This window comes from Mobula hypostoma, chromosome 1 (genome assembly GCF_963921235.1).
Source record: "Mobula hypostoma chromosome 1, sMobHyp1.1, whole genome shotgun sequence".
In the NCBI taxonomy this organism is placed as follows: domain Eukaryota; kingdom Metazoa; phylum Chordata; class Chondrichthyes; order Myliobatiformes; family Myliobatidae; genus Mobula; species Mobula hypostoma.
The window spans coordinates 202,185,572-202,205,823 of record NC_086097.1 but is presented as its reverse complement, the minus strand read 5'-3'; the positions used below and the strand labels follow the sequence as shown (position 1 = coordinate 202,205,823).

At 40.7% G+C, this 20,252-nt stretch overlaps 1 protein-coding gene across 1 annotated transcript in view; it reads left to right on the top strand.

Annotated features, from left to right (window-relative positions):
- The first annotated feature begins 4,958 nt into the window (after nt 1–4,958).
- Nucleotides 4,959–20,252, top strand: part of LOC134354245 (nucleolar protein 4-like) — a 424,681-nt gene continuing 409,387 nt past the window's right edge. Inside the window, exon 1 of the mRNA XM_063063184.1 lies at nt 4,959–5,834. The gene's annotated coding sequence lies outside the window, so the exon portion shown is untranslated. The remainder of the gene's footprint in view (nt 5,835–20,252) is intronic.

The window sequence follows — 20,252 nt, the reverse complement described above, 5'->3', positions numbered from 1 at the left end:
TAGAGCAGATATGGAGAGGATGTTTTCTATAGTGGGGGAAACCTAGGACCAGAGGGCATAGCCTCAGAATTGAGGGACATCCATTTAGAACAGAAATGAGGAAACATTTCTTTAGGCAAAGCACTGTGAATCTGTGGAATTCTTTGCCAAGTCAGTTAGGTATATTTAAGGCAGAGGTTGATAGGTTATTGATTAATCAAGCTGTGAAAGGTTACATGGAGAAGGCAGGAGAATGGGGTTGAAAGGGATAATAAATCAGCTATGATGGTATGGCGGAGCAGACGATGGGTTGAATGGCCTAATTCTGCTCCTAGGTCTTATGGTCTTAAGATCATGATGGACTACAAAGTTTACCAGCATCCATAAACAAAGTCAGAACTCCAAAAAGTAACATTTACCTGACAAATAAAGGTCACATTTGGAAAGGTCCATTATTATGGCTATTAATGTAAAGATATTCAATAAAAACATATCAATTCCACAATTTAGAAGATGTGTTATATCAAAGTTATAATATACAATAACTTATACAGTACTCTTAAAAGTAGCTAACACTCAATTTATCAAAACTGCTTTACAGTACCATTTTAGTTGAGACCCCAATCAATCTCATATTTTTTTGCCAACTACACCTTAACATTCAACAAAATATGAAAGGATACAAGTGCTACCCACCAGAAGAAATAATATACTGCATTCACTATTCACCTCAGGATTCACAATACATGTTTCTTGAAGCTCAATTTTACTACAAGGATACATCCGACCACAAGAACAATAAAAAGGTCCAGCAGGGGCAATAAATCTTTTTTTAAGTTCACAGAAAAGTTACTTCACTTAATAAGTGTCTTCAAATAGGCAGTTTATAAATGCAACAGATTTTAGTAAATCAGAAACAACTATTAAAGCACTGTAGAAGGTACTATTCAAGTTCGATTACTTTTATGCCTGGTCTTATTAAACTACTCAGATTCCAGTCCTTGAACATGCTGAAACAGGATTACAGAATTTGAGAATCAAATATTGAAATAAGAATTATTTAGAAAATAAGCTATTGAAAGAAAAATTGGCTAAATGTAGAAAAATATTTTATACTATATGTGATACTTACTGATGTAAATTTATTGTAATTATTTCACTTGAACAGCAAAAAATTTGCAATGAATATCTATGAAAGTAACCACAAGAGAGTCTGCAAATGCTGGAAATCCAGAGCAACACACACAAATTGCTGGCAGGCAGAATTCAGTAGGTCAGTCAGTCTTCTATGGAAGTAAATAAACAGTCAACATTTTGAGCTGAGACCCTTCATCACGACTGGAATTGAAGGGGGAAGACTCCAGAATAAGGTAGGGGGGAGTAGAAGGAGTACAGGCTAGAACGTGATAGGTGAAGCCAGATGGATGGGAGTGGGGTGATGAAGTAAAAAGCTGGGAGGTGATAGGTGGAAAAGGAAAAGGCTGGAGAAGAAGGAATCTGATTGGAAAGGAGGGTGGACCATTGGACAAAGGGAAGAAGGAGGGTTGGCAGGTGGAGATGATAGGCAGGTGAGGAGAAGTAAGGAGGGACCAGAGCAGGGAATTGAAGAGGGAAGGGTGAGGGGAAAAGAATTACCGGAAAGTGGAGGAATCAATGTTCATGCCATCAGGTCGGAGGCTACAAGACAGAATATGACGTGTTGCTGCTCCAACCTGAGAATGGCCTCATCGTGGCAGAAGAAGAGGCTATGGACCAACATGCTGGAATGGGAATGGGGTGTTGAATTGAAATAGTTGGTCACCGGGAAATCCTTCTTCTGACCACCTTACCCCATTTTCCCACCGTTATCCGTGATCACTCCATCTTCCCGCTGCCCCGACAGGGATAGAGTTACTCCTGTCCTCACCCACCATCTCATGAGCCTCCGCATCCAACAAATTATCCTCCACAATTCTGCCATCTTTAACTGTACCCTACCACCAAACACATCTTTACCTCCCCCCAGTTGCCCACTTTCCACAGGGAGCACTCTCCCTGCAAGTGGAAGTGCTACCCCTGCCCATTCACTTCCTCTCGCACCTCCATTCAGGGCCCCAAACAGTCCTTCTGGTTGAGGCAACAATTCACCTGCAAATCTGTTTGCGTCCTCTCATGTAAACGGTGCTTCTGGTCTCCTCTTCATTGGTGAGCTCCAACATAGATTGAGGGAAAGCTTCGTCAAGCACCTTCACTCTATCTGCAATCAGCAGGATTTCCCAGGGCCCAGCTACTTCAATTGCAATCCCCAATCCCATTCCGACATGTTGATCCATAACCTTCTCTTCTGGCATAGTAAAGCCACTCTCCCACTGGAGAAGCAATACCTTATATTCCACCTAGGTAGCCTCCAACCTGAAGGAATGAATATTGATTTTTCCCACTTCCAGTAATTCTTTCCACCGACCCCCACCTTCTTCTCCTCTCCTGCCCATCTTCTCCCCCCGGTGCCCCTTCTCCTTTCCTTTCTCCCACGGTCCATTCCCCCTTTCCTATGAGACTCCTTCTCCAGACCCGTACCCTTCCCACCTCTCACCTCCTAGCTTCGTACTTCATTTCCTCCTCCCCCACCCACCTGGCTTCACTAATCACCTTCGAACTTGCACTTCTTCCTCTTCCCTCACCTCCTTATTCCAGCACCTTCCCCCTTCCTTTGCAGTACTGAGAAAGGGTCATGGCTCAAAACGCTGACTGTTTATTCATTTCCATAGGTGCTGCCTGACCTACCTTTCAGCATTTTGTGTGCGTTGTAATGTAAGTAATTACATGCCTTGAAAAAATCATGAAAGCATGTTACATATACCTAGATGTTTGCAATGACTTAAACGAATTTGACATATTATTGACATCATTAAAACTTCTGGTTGAACACCAGTTAAACACAGAATAGCATTGTCTCATCAGAGTAAAATTAAGAAAGACTTGGAATTTTTGACCCTAGAATATGATAATGTAGAAAACATATAAACACACGCTTAGGATAGAGCAGTACTTCTTTCAATTTTTCGGGATTGAGGTGTCATTGGCCAGGACAGCATTATTATCCTTGAACTATGTGGCTTGCTTGATCATTTTCTAAGATAATGAAGATTTCAGCAGATTGATGTGCCTGGAGTTACAAATCCAATGATTTTTGATCATTTATATGACAAATTGTTTTTCTGAACTTCCAGATTATTACAGAAAATTAAATACTACAGAAGCCATGGTGGAATTTGAACTCGATATTTGGATTGTTGGTCCACTTGTAGGACAAATGGATGCACTGTAGTAAAATTACTCTACAGTAGCCCATCTGTCCATTGATCCAGCAAGCCGAGTGTCACTCCTGCCATGTCAGATGTGAAGCTCAAATTTAAGTCATCAAAGCTACAATTAAAACAGCTAACATACATCAAAGTTGCTGGTGAACGCAAAACAGCTAGTTTCAGTAACCATGAAACAGCCAGATTAATATTAACCCCTTTTGTATTACTGACGACCTTCAGGAAAGAAAATCTGAAAACCTTGTCTGGCTCCAGACTTACTAATGCCATTTGACTTTTAACCACTCCCTCAGTTCAGGGGCAATTAGAGATGGGCAATTACTGCCAGCATTGTCAGGGACAACCATGACCCTTGAATAAAACAAAGACCTAAACATTCCTCTGAGACCTTTGGACCATAGTTCTGCAGCAATCTCTTGTGGCAACCCAAGGTCTCCAACTGGCTGTTCCCTGCACTGACTCCAAATTCATATTGCAATCCAATAAATCCAGATACTCAGGAATTAAAACTTTTTGGAAGACTCAGATACCAAACTAGATGAGAACCCCTGATAATCTAAAAGAGATTTTCAAAAGAAAAAAGCTTAAAATGTATTCGTGTCTCGAGCCAAAACAGTAAAATTAAAGTTTAACTTATTTTAGCAACTGCCACTGAAATACCTAAACAGAGAAACCGTGGATTTTATCAAACAACACTTAATGCGTTATTTCAAATACAGACACTATCGACATATACTTCGGAAAACTTTCTATTTATTTCGGGAAAGCCCGGAACACCACGATTTGTCTTTATGTTTTCACAATACAAATACATAATCATGCATGTTGCACGGGCGACATTTCCAAGTATACCCAATTGTATCTGAGTTTAACGTGGATTGTAACACCGTCTAACTAGGCAAATCTAGCAACTGAGTTAATCACAACACATCTGGAATAAAATCTTAGCATTGGGGAGCTGATCTCAGCAGTTTACAGCATACCTTGACATCTTCTCTGGTTTCCTTGTGTAGTGCAGTGTACAGAGTTGGCCTAGGCGCATTCTCCACTAACATTACATCATTGACCGCGTTTGATTAAAATCTGCACCGCAACAGGCTGAAGAGAAACCCGGATTGACATTAAATTCCCGCTGCAGTGGACTGCAAAGCCAGCCTGGGGCTTGTGCTGCAATAAAACAGCTGAATGCTTGGTTCAAATAGAAAAAAAAATGAAGTGCTTGAGTCAGGTTGCTCTACATCGTCTAAAAATGGACAGCCAGTCGCATTTAATGTAACTAGTGAGGTAATGCGTTTATCAAATAATTTTATATGAACAAGTGCCTGAGATATATAGTTTTTAAAGGTCATATACCGCTTTTAAATACATTCTTTTTAAAAAGCCTTACACACTTACCAAATTTAAAATCGGCAAAGCTCTGCAGGGATGGGGGGCTCTCACACATTCTTCCCTTCAATATTTCGTTTCCAAAGATTTTTGCTGAAATGTTTGTTATTTTCCTCTTCACGTCGGTGTAGAGAGGGGAAGGGAAGAAGCAGAGAAGCCGAGTGCCTACGTCGCCTACTGTAGTTGAGCGCTGGTTAATCAGCGCATCCCGCACCCGCGAGCCGCCGACTCCTGCAGCCGGCACGCGCTCCCCGGGCTGAAAGCGAGCGGATACATTGGAGTGTGTGCGAGGCAGCGCGCGGCGAGGCTGCCAGCAGCAGCAGCGGCGGCAGCAGCCCGGGACATCGGAGCTCCGGATCACTGCCAGCTCAGACAGGCACCACTGGTCCTGAGGAGGTTGCCCTAGGGTGAATGGATCCGGGGAGAGGGAGACTGTCCATTTCCAGCACTATCTGTTCCGCCGGTCTTTACAGTAATCTTCCATAATCGTACATAAAGTAGTTTTCTTCGTGTTCCAAGAAAGCGTTTTCTCCAAGTCACCCAAAAATGGGTTTATTCTAAAGTATTTCAGCATTGGGAAATATGTTAAAGTTTTTTCGATAAAATGCCGAAAGTCTACCAAAATGCAGAATTGTTTAACGAGAATAAGTTTGGGCTGCGAAAGAACAGAAAATAGAGCAGCGTTTTAGTCATCGGCAACAATATTAACCCTGACCTTCTGCAGTCAGCCCCGGTGATTACAGAGAGATTGTTGTTGGTAATTTCTAAATGTAAGCAACTGAAAAGACGAAAGTGAGAATGGAAGACGGGAAAATAAAGGAAGAATGCATCTGAGAGAAATAGGGAAGAGTTGACGCATCTGCCCAAAATAACAGTTCAAAGGAAGCTCTTAAGGCAATCCAGCAATCCAGCACGTATTTTGAATTAGTTTTATTGACATCAGTCCAACGGGGAGTGTGGGGCAGCTGCCAAGAATCAACCCCTGGGATGATGGCAGCAATCTGATTTAATTGGCAGCTCCTATGCCCAATTCCCAGCCACAGCGACCTGAGGGAGGTCTTACCAGACTCGATGGCTTCCTGTCCAGTGGCAAAACAGTCTTCTGAAATATGACCAGCAATCTGATGAGAGCTGTCTTCTTAAACATAGTGTTGACCAGTTCGAAAGGTTAGTTGGTCACTAAGGTGAATTAAACTCATTTGCAGGAGTCACTTGGGATCTTTTGTTATTTCCTACGTCTCAAGGAATGTTGTTAAAATAATTCGATAATTTGGGACAACTTTGTTGGTTCACCCGCGCCATTGATAGCAATGGATGTTCTGTTTACAAATAATAGTAGCGATGTTAAACTGACGAGAAAATATTTTGTAAACACAAAGTATGTAACATTTTCATATTTAGTGACCAATTTTATTCTGTCTTAGTGTTGTCAGCATTGTTGACATTTACTGGTTATTGCTCCATGACAACAAGGTATAGTTTACAACAAAATTTCCGAATTTCTGTCAGCGATTCAACGTTTCCCCGCCTCTGACTCGCGATGACCGCAGGAAATCAATGACATCCACGTGATTTTAGCCACCTGGGAAATAGTCTTTATATTGGAACAAAGACCCAATAATTATTAAGCTTATGTTCGAATGAGACATACTGTATCTATCCCCCAAAATACTCAAATTTATATTCCTGCGCGTGTCACTAGTCCCACTGTAAACTATCATGTGATGGGTGTGAGTTTTAACATTACATCAAATCATTACTGGTTAAACAACTATCTAGCATTAAGAAACTAGTTTTATGTTTCAAGCGCTCGAATATTTCTAAATACAAGAAATTAAATTATTTAAAGGATCATTTATAATGTTTCGGCTTCTACTTTAATCGTATGTGGATTTTCCATGTCTTAATGCTCTGTCCGATAGTCATAGTCATACTTTATTGATCCCGGGGGAAACTGGTTTTCGTTACAATTGCACCATAAATAATTAAATAGTAATAAAACCATAAATAATTAAATAGTAATATGTAAATTATGCCAGGAAATAAGTCCAGGACCAGCCTATTGGCTCAGGGTGTCTGACCCTCCAAGGGAGGAGTTGTAAAGTTTGATGGCCACAGACAGGAATGACTTCCTATGACGCTCTGTGTTGCATCTCTGTGGAATGAGTCTCTGGCTGAATGTACTCCTGTGCCCAACCAGTACATTATGTAGTGGATGGGAGACATTGTCCAAGATGGCATGCAATTTGGACAGCATTCTCTTTTCAGACACCACTGTCAGAGAGTCCAGTTCCATCCCCACAACATCACTGGCCTTATGACTAAGTTTGTTGATTCTGTTGGTGTCTGCTACCCTCAGCCTGCTGCCCCAGCACAGAACAGCAAACATCACACTGGCCGCCAGAGACGCATAGAACATTCTCAGCATCGTCCGATAGATGTTAAAGGACCTCAGTCTCCTCAGGAAATAGAGATAGCTCTGACCCTTCTTATAGACAGCCTCAGTGTTCTTTGACCAGTCCAGTTTATTGTCAATTCATATCCCCAGGTATTTGTATTCCTCCACCATGTCCACACTGACCCCCTGGATGGAAACAGGGGTCACCGGTGCCTTAGCTCTCCTCAGGTCTACCACCAGCTCCTTAGTCTTTTTCACATTAAGCTGCAGATAATTCTGCTCACACCATGTGACAAAGTTTCCTACCGTAGCCCTGTACTGAGCCTCATCTCCCTTGCTGATGCATCCAACTATGGCAGAGTCATCAGAAAACTTCTGAAGATGACAAGACTCTGTGAAGTTGAAGTCTGAGGTGTAAATGGTGAAGAGAAAGGGAGACAAGACAGTCCCCTGTGGAGCCCCAGTGCTGCTGATCACTTTGCTGGACACACAGTGTTGCAAGCACACGTACTGTGGTCTGCCAGTCAGGTAATCAAGAATCCATGACACCAGGAAAGCATCCACCTGCATCACTGTCAGCTTCTTCCCTAGCAGAGCAGGGTGGATGGTGTTGAATGCACTGGAGAAGTCAAAAAACATGACCCTCACAATGCTCGCTGGCTTGTCCAGGTGAGCATAGACATGGTTCAGCAGGTAGATGATGGCATCCTCAACTCCGAGTTGGGGCTGGTAGGTGAATTGCAGGGGATCTAAGTGTGGCCTGACCATAGGCCAGAGCAGCTCCAGAACAAGTCTCTCCAGGGTCTTCATGATGTGGGAGGTCAATGCCACCGGTCTGTAGTCATTAAGGCTGCTGGGGCCTGGCGTCTTCGGCACAGGGACGAGGCAGGACGTCTTCCACAGCACAGGAACCCTCCGGAGCCTCAGGCTCAGGTTGAAGACATGGCGAAGTACTCCACATAGCTGAGGGGCACAGGCTTTGAGCACCCTGGTACTGACACCATTCGGTCCTGCAGCCTTGCTTGGGTTGAGACGTTTCAGCTGTCTTCTCACCTGTTCAACTGTGAAGCCCACCGTGGTGGTTTTGTGTAGGGAAGGGGTATAGTCATGAGAGCAGGGTGGGGGACTGTGAGGAGGGGTAGGAGGGGAGAGTGGAATATGTGTTGGTTGGGGACCGACAACAGATGACTCATGTGGGGAATGGGCAGGGGCCACAATGTCAAATCTGTTAAAGAACAGGTTAAGTTCGTTGGCCCTGTCCACACTGCCTTCAGCTCCTCTGTTGCTAGTTTGCCAGAACCCAGTGATGGTCCTCATCCCACTCCAGACCTCCCTCATGTTGTTCTGCTAGAGTTTCCACTCAAGCTTCCTCCTGTACCCGTCTTTAGCCTCCCTGATCCTGGCTTTCAGGTACCTCTGTATTGCCCTCAGCTCCTTGAACATATTTCAAATGTTCATTTAAAACTTTTTTTTTGTTTCCTGGTATGGGCTCTGCAATAATTCTTTAACGTGATTGTCATTTTGGTTAATTTGAAGACACCAAAGCTGCTCAACAACAAAATATTCACTGAAATTGAGCAGAGCAGGCTGAAAGAGAAGTTGGCACCACAAAGGTTACTACATCATTGAGGGGTCATTGAGGTCAGTGAAGAGTGCCTTTATTGCTGACCATTATTTCTGGGCAAAAATATCTAGTTACTTATGGTCCCAACTATAACAAGGTCTTGCCTGTTGATGGTACTTTTATCAGGAGTACATATACTATTTCCAGGATCAATTATGGTCTTTGTAGTAGTGTTAACTTCAATCATCTGAGCCTCAATTGCCTGAGAAAGCTAAACTTCAGATGGTAGGTACATATTCATTCTTTGACATTGAGTATTTATTGAATCTGTCTGGTCTTTCTGGTCTTATCCGGTCAACTTTCTCAGGCTTGCAGAATGTACAAGATGTAGAGTGGAGGTTGGGGAGAGAGAGTGCAGAGAGGAAGAGCCAACAGAATGGGGGGGGGGGTTCTCCCTCCACCACCACCACCACCACCACCAATACCAGCGGGGTGCAAGAGAAGGAGGGACTGTGGGGCTGGAGTCAGAGGGTCAGGGGAAGTTAGGTGGCAGGGTGATGCTGAGGTGGTGAATGGAGGGTGGTCACAGAAAGATGGAGAGTGGAAGCAGTGAACAAGGGCATCTGTACTGAAGCCCATGCACAGATCTGCGTGTGCTTGTGCCCACATACATGACAAGAGAGAGGCCCCAGTTATTTTAGAACCCCGTGCCACTGGGCCAAGACGCATTCTATCATGTCTGGGTAGTACTGATCAAACCTCTCAATATGAAGAATCAGGACCTTCTTGTCAGGGCTGTCATGCACTGGGACAACAACAAATCTGAACATTAGTCACACTACAATCTTAGCTTGGGAACTCAGATACTTTGACATGGCTATCACTGCCTTAATAAGAAGTGATGAGTGGAGATAGGCAGATCAAAGGAGGTGGTGGGTCCACTTTCTACGAGAAGGAAAAATTGGAATATAAAAGCCATCTTCATTTGAGGAGCCCTAATCAGTGAGTTAGTCGTGAAACTCTCATCACCCTCTGGCTTACTCTAATGCAGAATTAGCCTTCAAAGGTTTTCCAGATGCACATTCACATTCAGATTCTTTCATTTATTGCAAGTACATCAAAACATACAGTGAAATGTGTCCTTTGTGTTAACAACTACTACAACCTAAGGATGTACTGGGGCAGGCTGCAAGGGTTCATCACACATTCCAGTATCTACATTACATTTGCATTGGTTCCAATCCTGAATGTGGCTAGAATCAGAATCGGATTTATTATCACTGACTTAAATAGCATGAAATTTGTTACTCTTCAGCAGCAGCACAGGGCATAGACAAAAAATCATTATAGACTGCAAAATAAATAAATGGTGAAAAAATAAGCTAGTGTTCATGGATTCATGGACATTAAAAAATATGAAAATGGAGGGGAAGAAGCTGTTTGTGAAACATTGAGTATGGGTTTTCCAGCTCCTGTACCTCCTGTCTGATGGTTGTGATGAGAAGAGGGCATGGATGATAAGTGTTTTTAATGGATGCTGACTTAAGGGACTATCTCCTGAAGATGTCCTCAATGGTGGGGACGTTTATGCCCATGCTACAACACTCTGCAGACTCTTGTGATGCATTGGAACCTCCATACCAGGCGGTGATGCAACCAATCAGAATGATCTTCACCATACATCTATAGAAGTTTGCAAGTGTTTTAGATGACATACCAAATCTCCTCAAACTCCTACTGAAGTAGAGCGGCTGGTGTGCCTTCTTCATGATTGCAACAGTGTGTTGGGTCAGGAGAGATTCTTCTGGATGTTGACACTCAGGAAATCTTCTGCTGCCTTCATGAATAAAACCCCACTTCACATCCATGTTGGAAGCACACTGGTTCCTGTCAAAGATATTTTCCCAACCAAGCCATTCCAGAGGGCTGCACCTTCCGGAGCAGTAAATTTACTCAGGAGAATCAGGACACCAACCTGAAATGTCAACTCTGTTTCTCTTTCCACAGAGCCTGTCTAATGTGGTGAATATTTCCAGCAGTTTCCCTTTCAATTGCAGCCAGCTAGCATTTGCAGGTTTTTTGATTTTTATTTGCTGACATCAGATGCTACCTAACATGAAGATCCATTCCAGCATTTTCTGTTTTTATTTGCCATAACTAACATCCCGGTTCATCAGAAAGGCAAGCGCAAGACCTCCTGACAACATACCAATCCAGGTACTGCCATTTAAACTATAAGAGTCCTGATGAAGGGTCTTGGCCCGAAACTTCGACTGTACTCTTTTCCATAGATGCTACCTGGCCTGCAGAGTTCCTCCAGCATATCTATGGAAAGGAATAATGAGTCGACATTTCAGGCTGAGTCCCTTCATCAGGACAACAGAAACAATATCAATAGGAGATCAGCAGTAAGATCTCAGGGATCCCACAAAGAGAGCTGTTTTTAAACATGCTTTACAGATAACCAGGTAAGTCTCAGCCAAATGGAAACACAGAGTGCGCACAAGAACTAGATCTAACCAATCAAAAGGAGCAAGGCCCTCTTGGATTGGAAAATCCACTATGTCTCAAATAAAAAGAAACAGCTCCATCGATGCCTGAAATCTAAGGTCCAAAAGAGAATCTGTGATATAAAGAAGAGATGGTGATGAGGTACAGCAATTTGCAGCTAACCTTCACGTGCCTGGGTTTTTCAGTGCTGTTAAGGTCATCAATATTGCAATATCCAAGGGGTCTTCCTCATTCAGACCCAAGAATGGAGGCAAACATTTGAAGCACAGAAAAGCGGAAGGCACCTACTGGAGAAGTAAATCAAAGAACTACTCATACTTGCCATGAATATCATTGCTTCTATACCACAGCAAGACAACTTGATCATCTTTACCACCACCTCTACCAGTAAGTAGAAAATGCCAAAAACTAATTGACAAACAAACAGAAAAAACAGCAAATGCTTTAGATATTCAGGTTAGATATTCATTGTAGAGAAAGATAAACAGAGTAAACATTCTAACTTGATGCCAGCACAAAACATGTCCTCAGTTATGGACTTCAGTCCTGAGGCTTCTGGTAAGAAGTGAAAGTGTTCCAACTGACACCTTCATTGGCATTATTAATGGTTTAATGATCTTTTAAAGTGATAAAACCTTTCCACATTTGCAGTGTAATTGAACTGTATATTTACTAAGTTGATAAAAGTTGGCATTATTGAAAAGATAGAAAGTTATTTTGCAAAAAAAAAGCCCTTCAAATACAAAAGACTTCAAAAATCTTCATTGGCGACACACAACATAATTTTTTTATACATTGTATGACAAAGTGTTTAAATATTAATCTACTTAGGAAAACTAACAACATTTGAAAAGATTCCCCAGCGTTTAATATCTTGTTCATTGCCTTGATGATCCAACAAATCTACTATGGTGTTGATTATTGCCAGTCAAAAGTGATGCTGTTTGAGGAGAGAAAATAGTCTGGAGGGGCAGTGAACATTATTTCGAAATAAATGTGCATAAATGCTGCATTTTGGGACAGTGGAGGTGAAATTGTCTTTTGGTGAATGCACAAAATAGACAAAAGTAAATGTTAACATGTTTTATGTTGTGTCCTCAGAAATGAGGGTGATGAGGTTAATTGTATTTAATATTTTAATGGTTTAGTTTATTCTTCCTGATTGTGATATTTACTGCAGGATGCAACCAGTGAACTGGGAATACCAAACCCTGCCTGACAATGTGAATGAAGACAGTCTAGAAAAAGCAAAAATATCCTGGAGGAAAAGAAGATGATATATTAACAAATATTAGGCATCCCTTTCCAATCTAATTGTCTCTGACTCGTATACAGTACATCAGTTGTCAAATCCTTGAACCACAGAAGTCTTAATTTCTCATCTGAAGACCTCTCACTGACAATAATTCACGCCAATTTATATTAATGTTCTATATTCCAATTACAAGGGTGGGTCATGGGATGGATGGGAGGAGTGCAGGGGTGAGGAAATTCACGTGTGGGGTAGCATGATGAGGAACTGGAATAATATGAAAGATTTAGTATAATCAGTAAGCTAGTAATAAATATCACCTCTTGGAAAAAAGAGAAAAATTCTTTGGCAACCTGATCATTTCCTAAGCCAAACAGAGAATTACTTTCTATTACTGACTCTAAGATGAAGATTTGTTTTCCTAATAAAGGCAATTAGCCTCAATAGGACAATAGCTCCTATTCAAAGGCAAGACTTTGATTGCTGTAAATGGACTGGCTTCTTCAAATGCAACTTCAGTTTGGTGACAGAGTACTATTTCATCAGCTGGATAGAAATTAGACAGGGAGTAAACATCCTTTGTCATTTAGGTAGTTTGTCCAAATTTGTGACACAAAAATAATACTTTAAAAATACAGCCAGTCAAACAACATGTGGAAAGAGAAACTAATTAATGTTTCAGGTCAGGAACTCTTTATCACTACTGAGGGAACTTATTTCAGATTCTGAAGTTTTAGTTGTTATCCAAATTTGTGTTTGTTTAAGTCAAGATAAAACTGGGTGGGTTGATTGAGTGTGCCTGTAGGCGCCATGTATACTATATTGGGCGTTTATTATGTTTATAATGGTAACTCGTCACATGAGTGGGTCATGGTAGAAGTGAAAGGAATAACTTACATATTCATGCTTGTTTCATGGCAGATTGTAGCTTAGGGCTGGCGGAGGTCATATCTTTGCTGACAACTGAGAAACCACTCAATAATGTTTAATTGTATGTTTGCTAGTTGCTAATAAAGAATCAAAAATGTATTCAACTCTTTGGAGCAATTATTGGAGCTGTGGTTACATTACATGAGTATAACAACTCCGTCTGAGGTCGCAGGCTGGTGGCAATTGTTTTGTTTTGATTTTGGATCAATTTTTTGCTGCTACAGTGTCTATTCAGCCAATGTGGCAAGAACAAGAACAATGTGGCATAATCTCTGAATAACATGGACTTTATCTCAGTAATTGCACATCTTAGAAATTGGGAGTGGTAAGAGGGTGATAGGGAGGACTGGAAAGTACTTGGGCAGCTTAGAGAGGATAAGGAAAGTTGATCGGCAGATGATCAAGGAGGGAACCAGAAGTCAGCCAGGTTCAAGGGAGCAGATGATAAGAGGATGGAGTTGGGAGGCCCTTACTCAGTCTGGGATGGACTTGGAAGATCCAGAAGCAGCTATAGGTTGAGAAACCTCATACTGTACTTATTTCCAAGATAGTTATGGATGATAAAGAGCCGCCTGAAACTGGAAACAAGTCTATTTGCTAATGATCAATCTCTAAGCCAAGTTTTTCCATCCTCACTGCTAACAGGGCAATTACTAGAGATCACATTTCAAATATTTAGAAACATACTGCAGCAAAGTCCATCTCATTGCTTGATACTAATACTAATACTTCAAATGTTGATTTAGGGACCACTTTATCAAGTGCCTTCGTTCTGTCTGATGTGTCACTAGGGAGCTCCCAGTGGTCAGGCAGACATTTTAATTCCACTAGTCACTGCTATACTTACATGTCTGTCCATTGCCTCCTCAACTGCCCGGTTGAGGGGCTAAATACAAATTAGAGTTACAGCAACTCATTTTCTGCCCGGACAGTATCCAACCTGATGACATGAGCATTGAATTCTCAAACTTCCAGTAACGACTTCTCGCTGTCAGTTCATTCCCCCCCCCATGTGTTTTTTTTTCTTTTCTGTCTTCTCCTGTCTTATTGTTTTCCTCCCCTAACCCCTTCCATCTTCCCATCACATACACTCTCCTTTCACTGGTTCTTTTCTCCATCTTCCTTCCTTTATTCCATGCTCCATCAGATTTTGTCTTCTTCAGCCTTTTGTCATCAGAAAGCATGTATTGTCATTGAAGAGAGTCTAGAGGAGGTTCATGAGGATGATACCAGGAATGAATGAGTTAACATATAAGGAGCGTTTGTTCGCTTTGGGCCTGTACTCACTGCAATTTAGAAGAATGCGGGGGGAGGGGATTTCATTAATACCTGAATGTTGAAATGACTAGATAGGGTGGATGCGGAGAGGATTATTTTCTACGGGGGGAGGGTATCCAGAACTAGAGGGCGCAGCCTCAAAATTGAGGGGCGACCTTTTAGAACAGAGGTAAGGAGGAATTTTTTTAGCCAGAGATTAGTAAATCTATGGACTGTGGTGGAGGCCAAGTCCATGTGCATATTTAAGGTGGAAGTTGATCGTTTCCTGATTGGTCAGGGCATCAAAGGATATGGTGTATATGGGGTTGAATGGGATCCAGGATCAGCCATGATGGAATGTTGGAGCGGACTCAATGGGCTGAATGGCCTAATTCTTTTCCTATGTCTTATGGTCATTTCCACCTATCACCTCCCAGCTTCTTGCATCATTCCTCTTTCCTCCACCTGCCTATCACCCCCTCATCTAGATTCACCTATTTCCTGCCAACCCATGCCCCACTCTTCCCTCTACCTTTTTATACTGGCTATCTTCCTTCTTTCCAGTCATAATGGCTCTCAAACCAAAATATTGACCAGCCATATCCCTCCCTAGATGCTGCTTTTGAATTCCTCCGCACCTTTGTGTGTTGCTGCTGATTATTTCAAATGTTGCTGAAAGAATGCTTTTGCTCTCTGCTTGTTGCTGACCTGCAAGGTTAGCCATGAACCTAGTGAACGTTAGAGCAGTATTGTGGCTGATTAGCCTATTGCTGCTTCTATATCTTGTGTGCTTGAGTTGGTCTTGTTTGTATTTATAGAATTAATTGCACAGTAACACTATTAAGTATTTTAAATCTGTCATCCAGTTGCAGTTAAGCTCCTGGGAAAGGTGGAACAGATTAATGTTAACAACTAAACAAGAGAAGCTATAGAAAACTTTTGTCAAAACAAACTGCATTTAAAATTCAATAAAAGAGCTTGATTACACATGAAGTAAGTTGTAAATTCCAAAGAATTTGTAAACTGGTTTATTATTGTCCTATGTACTGAAGTATAGTGAAAAAATATCATTATGCATACCATACACAAAGATAATTTCATCACAGTAGTCTATTGAAATGGTACAAGGGTAATGCCCTGGTTCACATCTTTACTGTCATGCTGTAGGTATTTCATTTAGTAACTCTGTAAGAGCTGTTTGTTCTGCTTTCAGCCTGTTTGGGTTATTGTTAAAGATAAGGGATGATGTAGAATGTGTGCCATCCAATTAGTGGGAGGTTTTTCTTGGCAAGGGACAATAAGGTTGTTCTTGGACTTTTGTTCGAGAGGAGATGAAAAGAGAAGACGCTGAGGAGAATCGGTTGTAGCATACAATCCGGTGGAACACCCGTTTGTTCAAGATGGATTGCGAGCGACGTTCAGAAGGTGATGTGTGTGCTTTCACGTTGACTGAGGGTCCAGCGCGTGAGTGACAGAGAAGTTCAAGATGAACTCCAACTTGTGCACATTTAACTGTTTGATTAGAATGGGCCCTTTTCTTTTTAGTTATTCTTTACTAACCCTTCAGTTAAGATTCATAAATAAAATTCCTTTAATTGTATGCCGTGTACAGTCAGTTATTTCATGGCATTAATTTGTAGCAGGGTAGCAAATGACACAGCATCCATGTAAACGGGGTTTCAGGTGGGCTCACACCTCAATCTCACACATTTGGTGGGGCCGGAGTTTGTCAGCCGGGGAAACCAAGCGTTTGAAACAGTATTACAGTTAGAGAAAAAGTGCAGTGCAGACAGACAACAATGTGCAATGGCATAAACTAGATTGTGAGTCAAGGTCAAGAACAAGTGCTTTGATAGGAAAGGCATAGAGAAATATGGGCCAAGTGCAGGCAAATGGGATTAGTGCAGATGGGCATAATGGCTGGCAGCTATGAAAGGCCTGTTTCTGTGCTACATTGTCCGATGATTCTGAATTTTCTTTATTTACAGTTATGTTCTTTTCCCAATTACTATTCCAATTGGAACTGTTTTAAAACTGAACTAGGGGTTATAAGACCATAGGAGCAGAATTAGACCATCAGGTCCATCAAGTCTGCTCTGCCATTCGATCATGGCTGATCCTTTTTTACTATCTTATCCTCAATCCCAGCTCCCAGCCTTCTCCCCATAACTTTTGATGCCATGTCCAATCAAGAACCTATCAACCTCTGCCTTAAATACACCCAACAACATGGCCTCCACAGCTGCGTGTGGCAACAAATTCCACAAATTCACCATCCTTTGGCTAAAGAAATTTCTCTGCATCTCTGTTTTGAAAGGGCGCCCCTCTATCCCGAGGCTGTGCCCTCTTGCCCTAGACTCTCCCACCATGGGAAACATCCTTTCCACATCTACTCCGTCTAGGCATTTCAATATGCGAAATGTTTCAATGAGATCCCCCCCTTGTCCTTCTGAATTCCAGTGAGTACAGATCCAGAGCCATCAAATGTTCCTCATATGCTAATCCTTTCAATCATGGAATCATCCTTGTGAACCTCCTCTGGACCCTCTCCAGTGCCAGCACATCTTTTCTAAGATGAGGGGCCCAAAACTATTCACAATACTCAAGGTGAGGCCTCACCAGTGTCTTATAAAGCCTCAGCATCACAATCTCGCTCTTGTGTTCTAGACCTCTTGAAATGAATGCTAACATGGCATTTGCCTTCCTCACCACCAACTCAACTTGCAAGTTAACCTTCAGGGTGTTGTGCACAAGGACTCCCAAGTCCTCCGCATCTCAGATTCCTGGATTTTCTCCCCGTTTAGAAAGTAGTCTGCACATTTATTTCTACTATCAAAGTGCATGACCATACATTTTCCAACATTGTATTTCATTTGCCGCTTTCTTGCCCATTCTCCTAATCTGTCTAAGTCCTTCTGCATCCTACCTGATTACTCAACACTACCTGCCCCTCCACCAATCTTCATATCATCTGCAAACTTGGCAACAAAGCCATCTATTCCATCATCTAAATCATTTATATACAGCATAAAAAGAAGTGGTCCCAATACTGATCCCTGCGGAGCACCACTAGTCACTGGCCACTAACCCGAAAAGGATCCTTTTATTCCCACTCATTGCCTCCTACCTATCAGCCAATGCTCTAACCATGTTAGTAACTTAACTGTAACTTAGTAACTTAATAACTTAACTTAGTAAGAAGCCGCATGTGTGGCAACTTGTCAAAGGCCCTCTGAAACTCCAAATATTCAACATCCACTGCATCCCTTTATCCTTAGTGTAATCTCCTCAAAAAATTCAGGAATCATATATTCACAATGATTTATTTTCGGATGATTAATAAGTTGTTCTTAGTTTGAAAAAGAGCACATACTTTTGTCTTCTTTCCTAATTATTTCAGAAGCAGTATCAGGATCAAATATATTATCACTAACTTATATGACATGAAATTTGTGTTTTTGTGGCGGTAGTACAATGCAATAACATAAAATTACTATAAATTACAAAAATAAATGAACAATGCAAAATCAAAAGGAATAATGAATTAGTCTTTATGTGTTCATGGACTATTCAGAAATCTGATGAGGGAGCAGAAGAAACTATTAATAAATCATTCAATGTGGGTCTTCAAGCTCTTGTACTTCTGCCCCGATAGTTGTAATATTAAAACTAGCATCAATATTTCTTAATTTGGAATCAAAGTCTTTGAACTGGATTGAATCAAGGAAGTAAATATAGCTGTCTTTTTGTGAAAATACTGAAGGTTACAAAACTGATTTCGTGGTTTACAACTTCTGTCTGCCAAGGTCACAAGAGCTGCTGCTGCCTTCTACTTGGCATGTATCTAGGCAGTGCTTCTCTCGGTAACTGCTGCTATCTTTATCAACTGTTTGCTCTGTTAGGCTGTGGTAATTTTCTTTATGCCCTGCCTCTTGAATCATTGTATTGTTCTGGAACTTCACTAATTTGCGCAAATTGATCTAAAGAAAAGCACCATTTCTTGTCTCTCATTTTAGTACTTTATCCATACCAAGAATCACTGAGATTTAGAAAAGGAATTTATTGATTTGTTAATCTATTATAGTTAAATAGATGATACCTCTTATTATTTAATTTTAAAATAATAAACTTGGTGATAAAACTATTGTTCACAAGCCTGTGCCATGTAAGCATTCCATGTTATACATGTTCAGAAATGATTACTGTTGTGTGTTCAAATTTTTTCAGGTATTTAAAAAAATTGATCATTTGGAATAATGAGAATCTGCCTACTCTTCAGCCCAATGATGATAATGCAACTGGCATCCCTGAAGTACATTTATTGATTATTTACCTGATTATTATTTGTTTATCTTAACTGTAGACAAACAAATGTTACCACATTTACAATTCTGTCCTCAGATAACTGTGTATTGAGACAGCCTGATGTTTTCAAAGGTGCTATATACATTAATATTCTTTCTTTTTCCTTGAAGTTATAATTAATAAATTTATGTGAAATCGGTAAGTTTTAATTTATCCATCAAGTAAACAAAAATTTACTTTTTATTTATACTATTTGTGCCTTACATTGTGTAAGGAAGACTGCTCTCATCAGCATGGATGATTTGGATTGAAGGGCCTGTTTCTGTGTTATATAACTCAATATTTCTATAACATGGTGTTTGTATTAAATTGGCTTTGAAGTTGGTGAAGTGTTGAGTCTCACTAACTCTCTAGGAAAAAAAATCCTTAAATTATGCTTCTTATGTTTGTGTAATTAAAGTATAAGGTTCAATTGTTAATTATGACCACATGATGGCAGTGTTTTCAGTTCATATTAAATAAAATGACTGAAATTTTTGCAAAGGTCTTCCAGTTCAAAGGTTGAGCTTTTCTTATTATTTATTCAATTATCTTTTGTCAAAGTAGTTTTTATGAGCCAGTGAACACCTGCTGACTGAGGAGCATGTATAGTTAAATCAGTCTGTTAGAACCTGCAAACACAGTGCAGGATTCAGTTTTATTAATCAGTTATTGGGCCAAAATTTGCTGAAAGTAAATAAGTAAAAAGTAATGCTGGGGTAACGGCACCCTTGGTAAACTTATGTGCAACCCATGGGGGTAAACACAGACATCCAAAAGTAGCTGTTTGAGTTTCATCTCCCTGTCAATGGCTTTATGAAAACATGTTCCTGATGACTGAAATTTATTAAGACTGCAAAGCTGCTGATTTTGCACAGAGGAAATTAACTAAATGAATCAGAAAGTTTAGTTTTGTAATCTAAATGCTATTAGCAATATGATAATTTATGTAGTGATTTTCAAAATATAAAAAAAATTAAATACTCTTTTACACTATTTCATGTTATCTCTCTCAATCTTTCTATCTCCATCCTGGTACCATTTATTATCAATATGACTAGTTAAAGAAATGCACAGTTTCTCATTCCAATTCTCATAACACTGATATGTGTCTTCATTCACTCACTGTGTTATTATCATCTTACACTTTAAGCAATTTATTGTCCAAAAATATTTAAAAATCTATATGTACAAAATCATCTAACTAATATTCACTTTACTGCTCCACCACAGCAAAATATGTCTTATTATAACTGTACATCAGTTTTTGTTTGTTAAATTTGTAAATTGGTTTATTATTGTTACATGTACTGAAGTACCTTGAAAAAC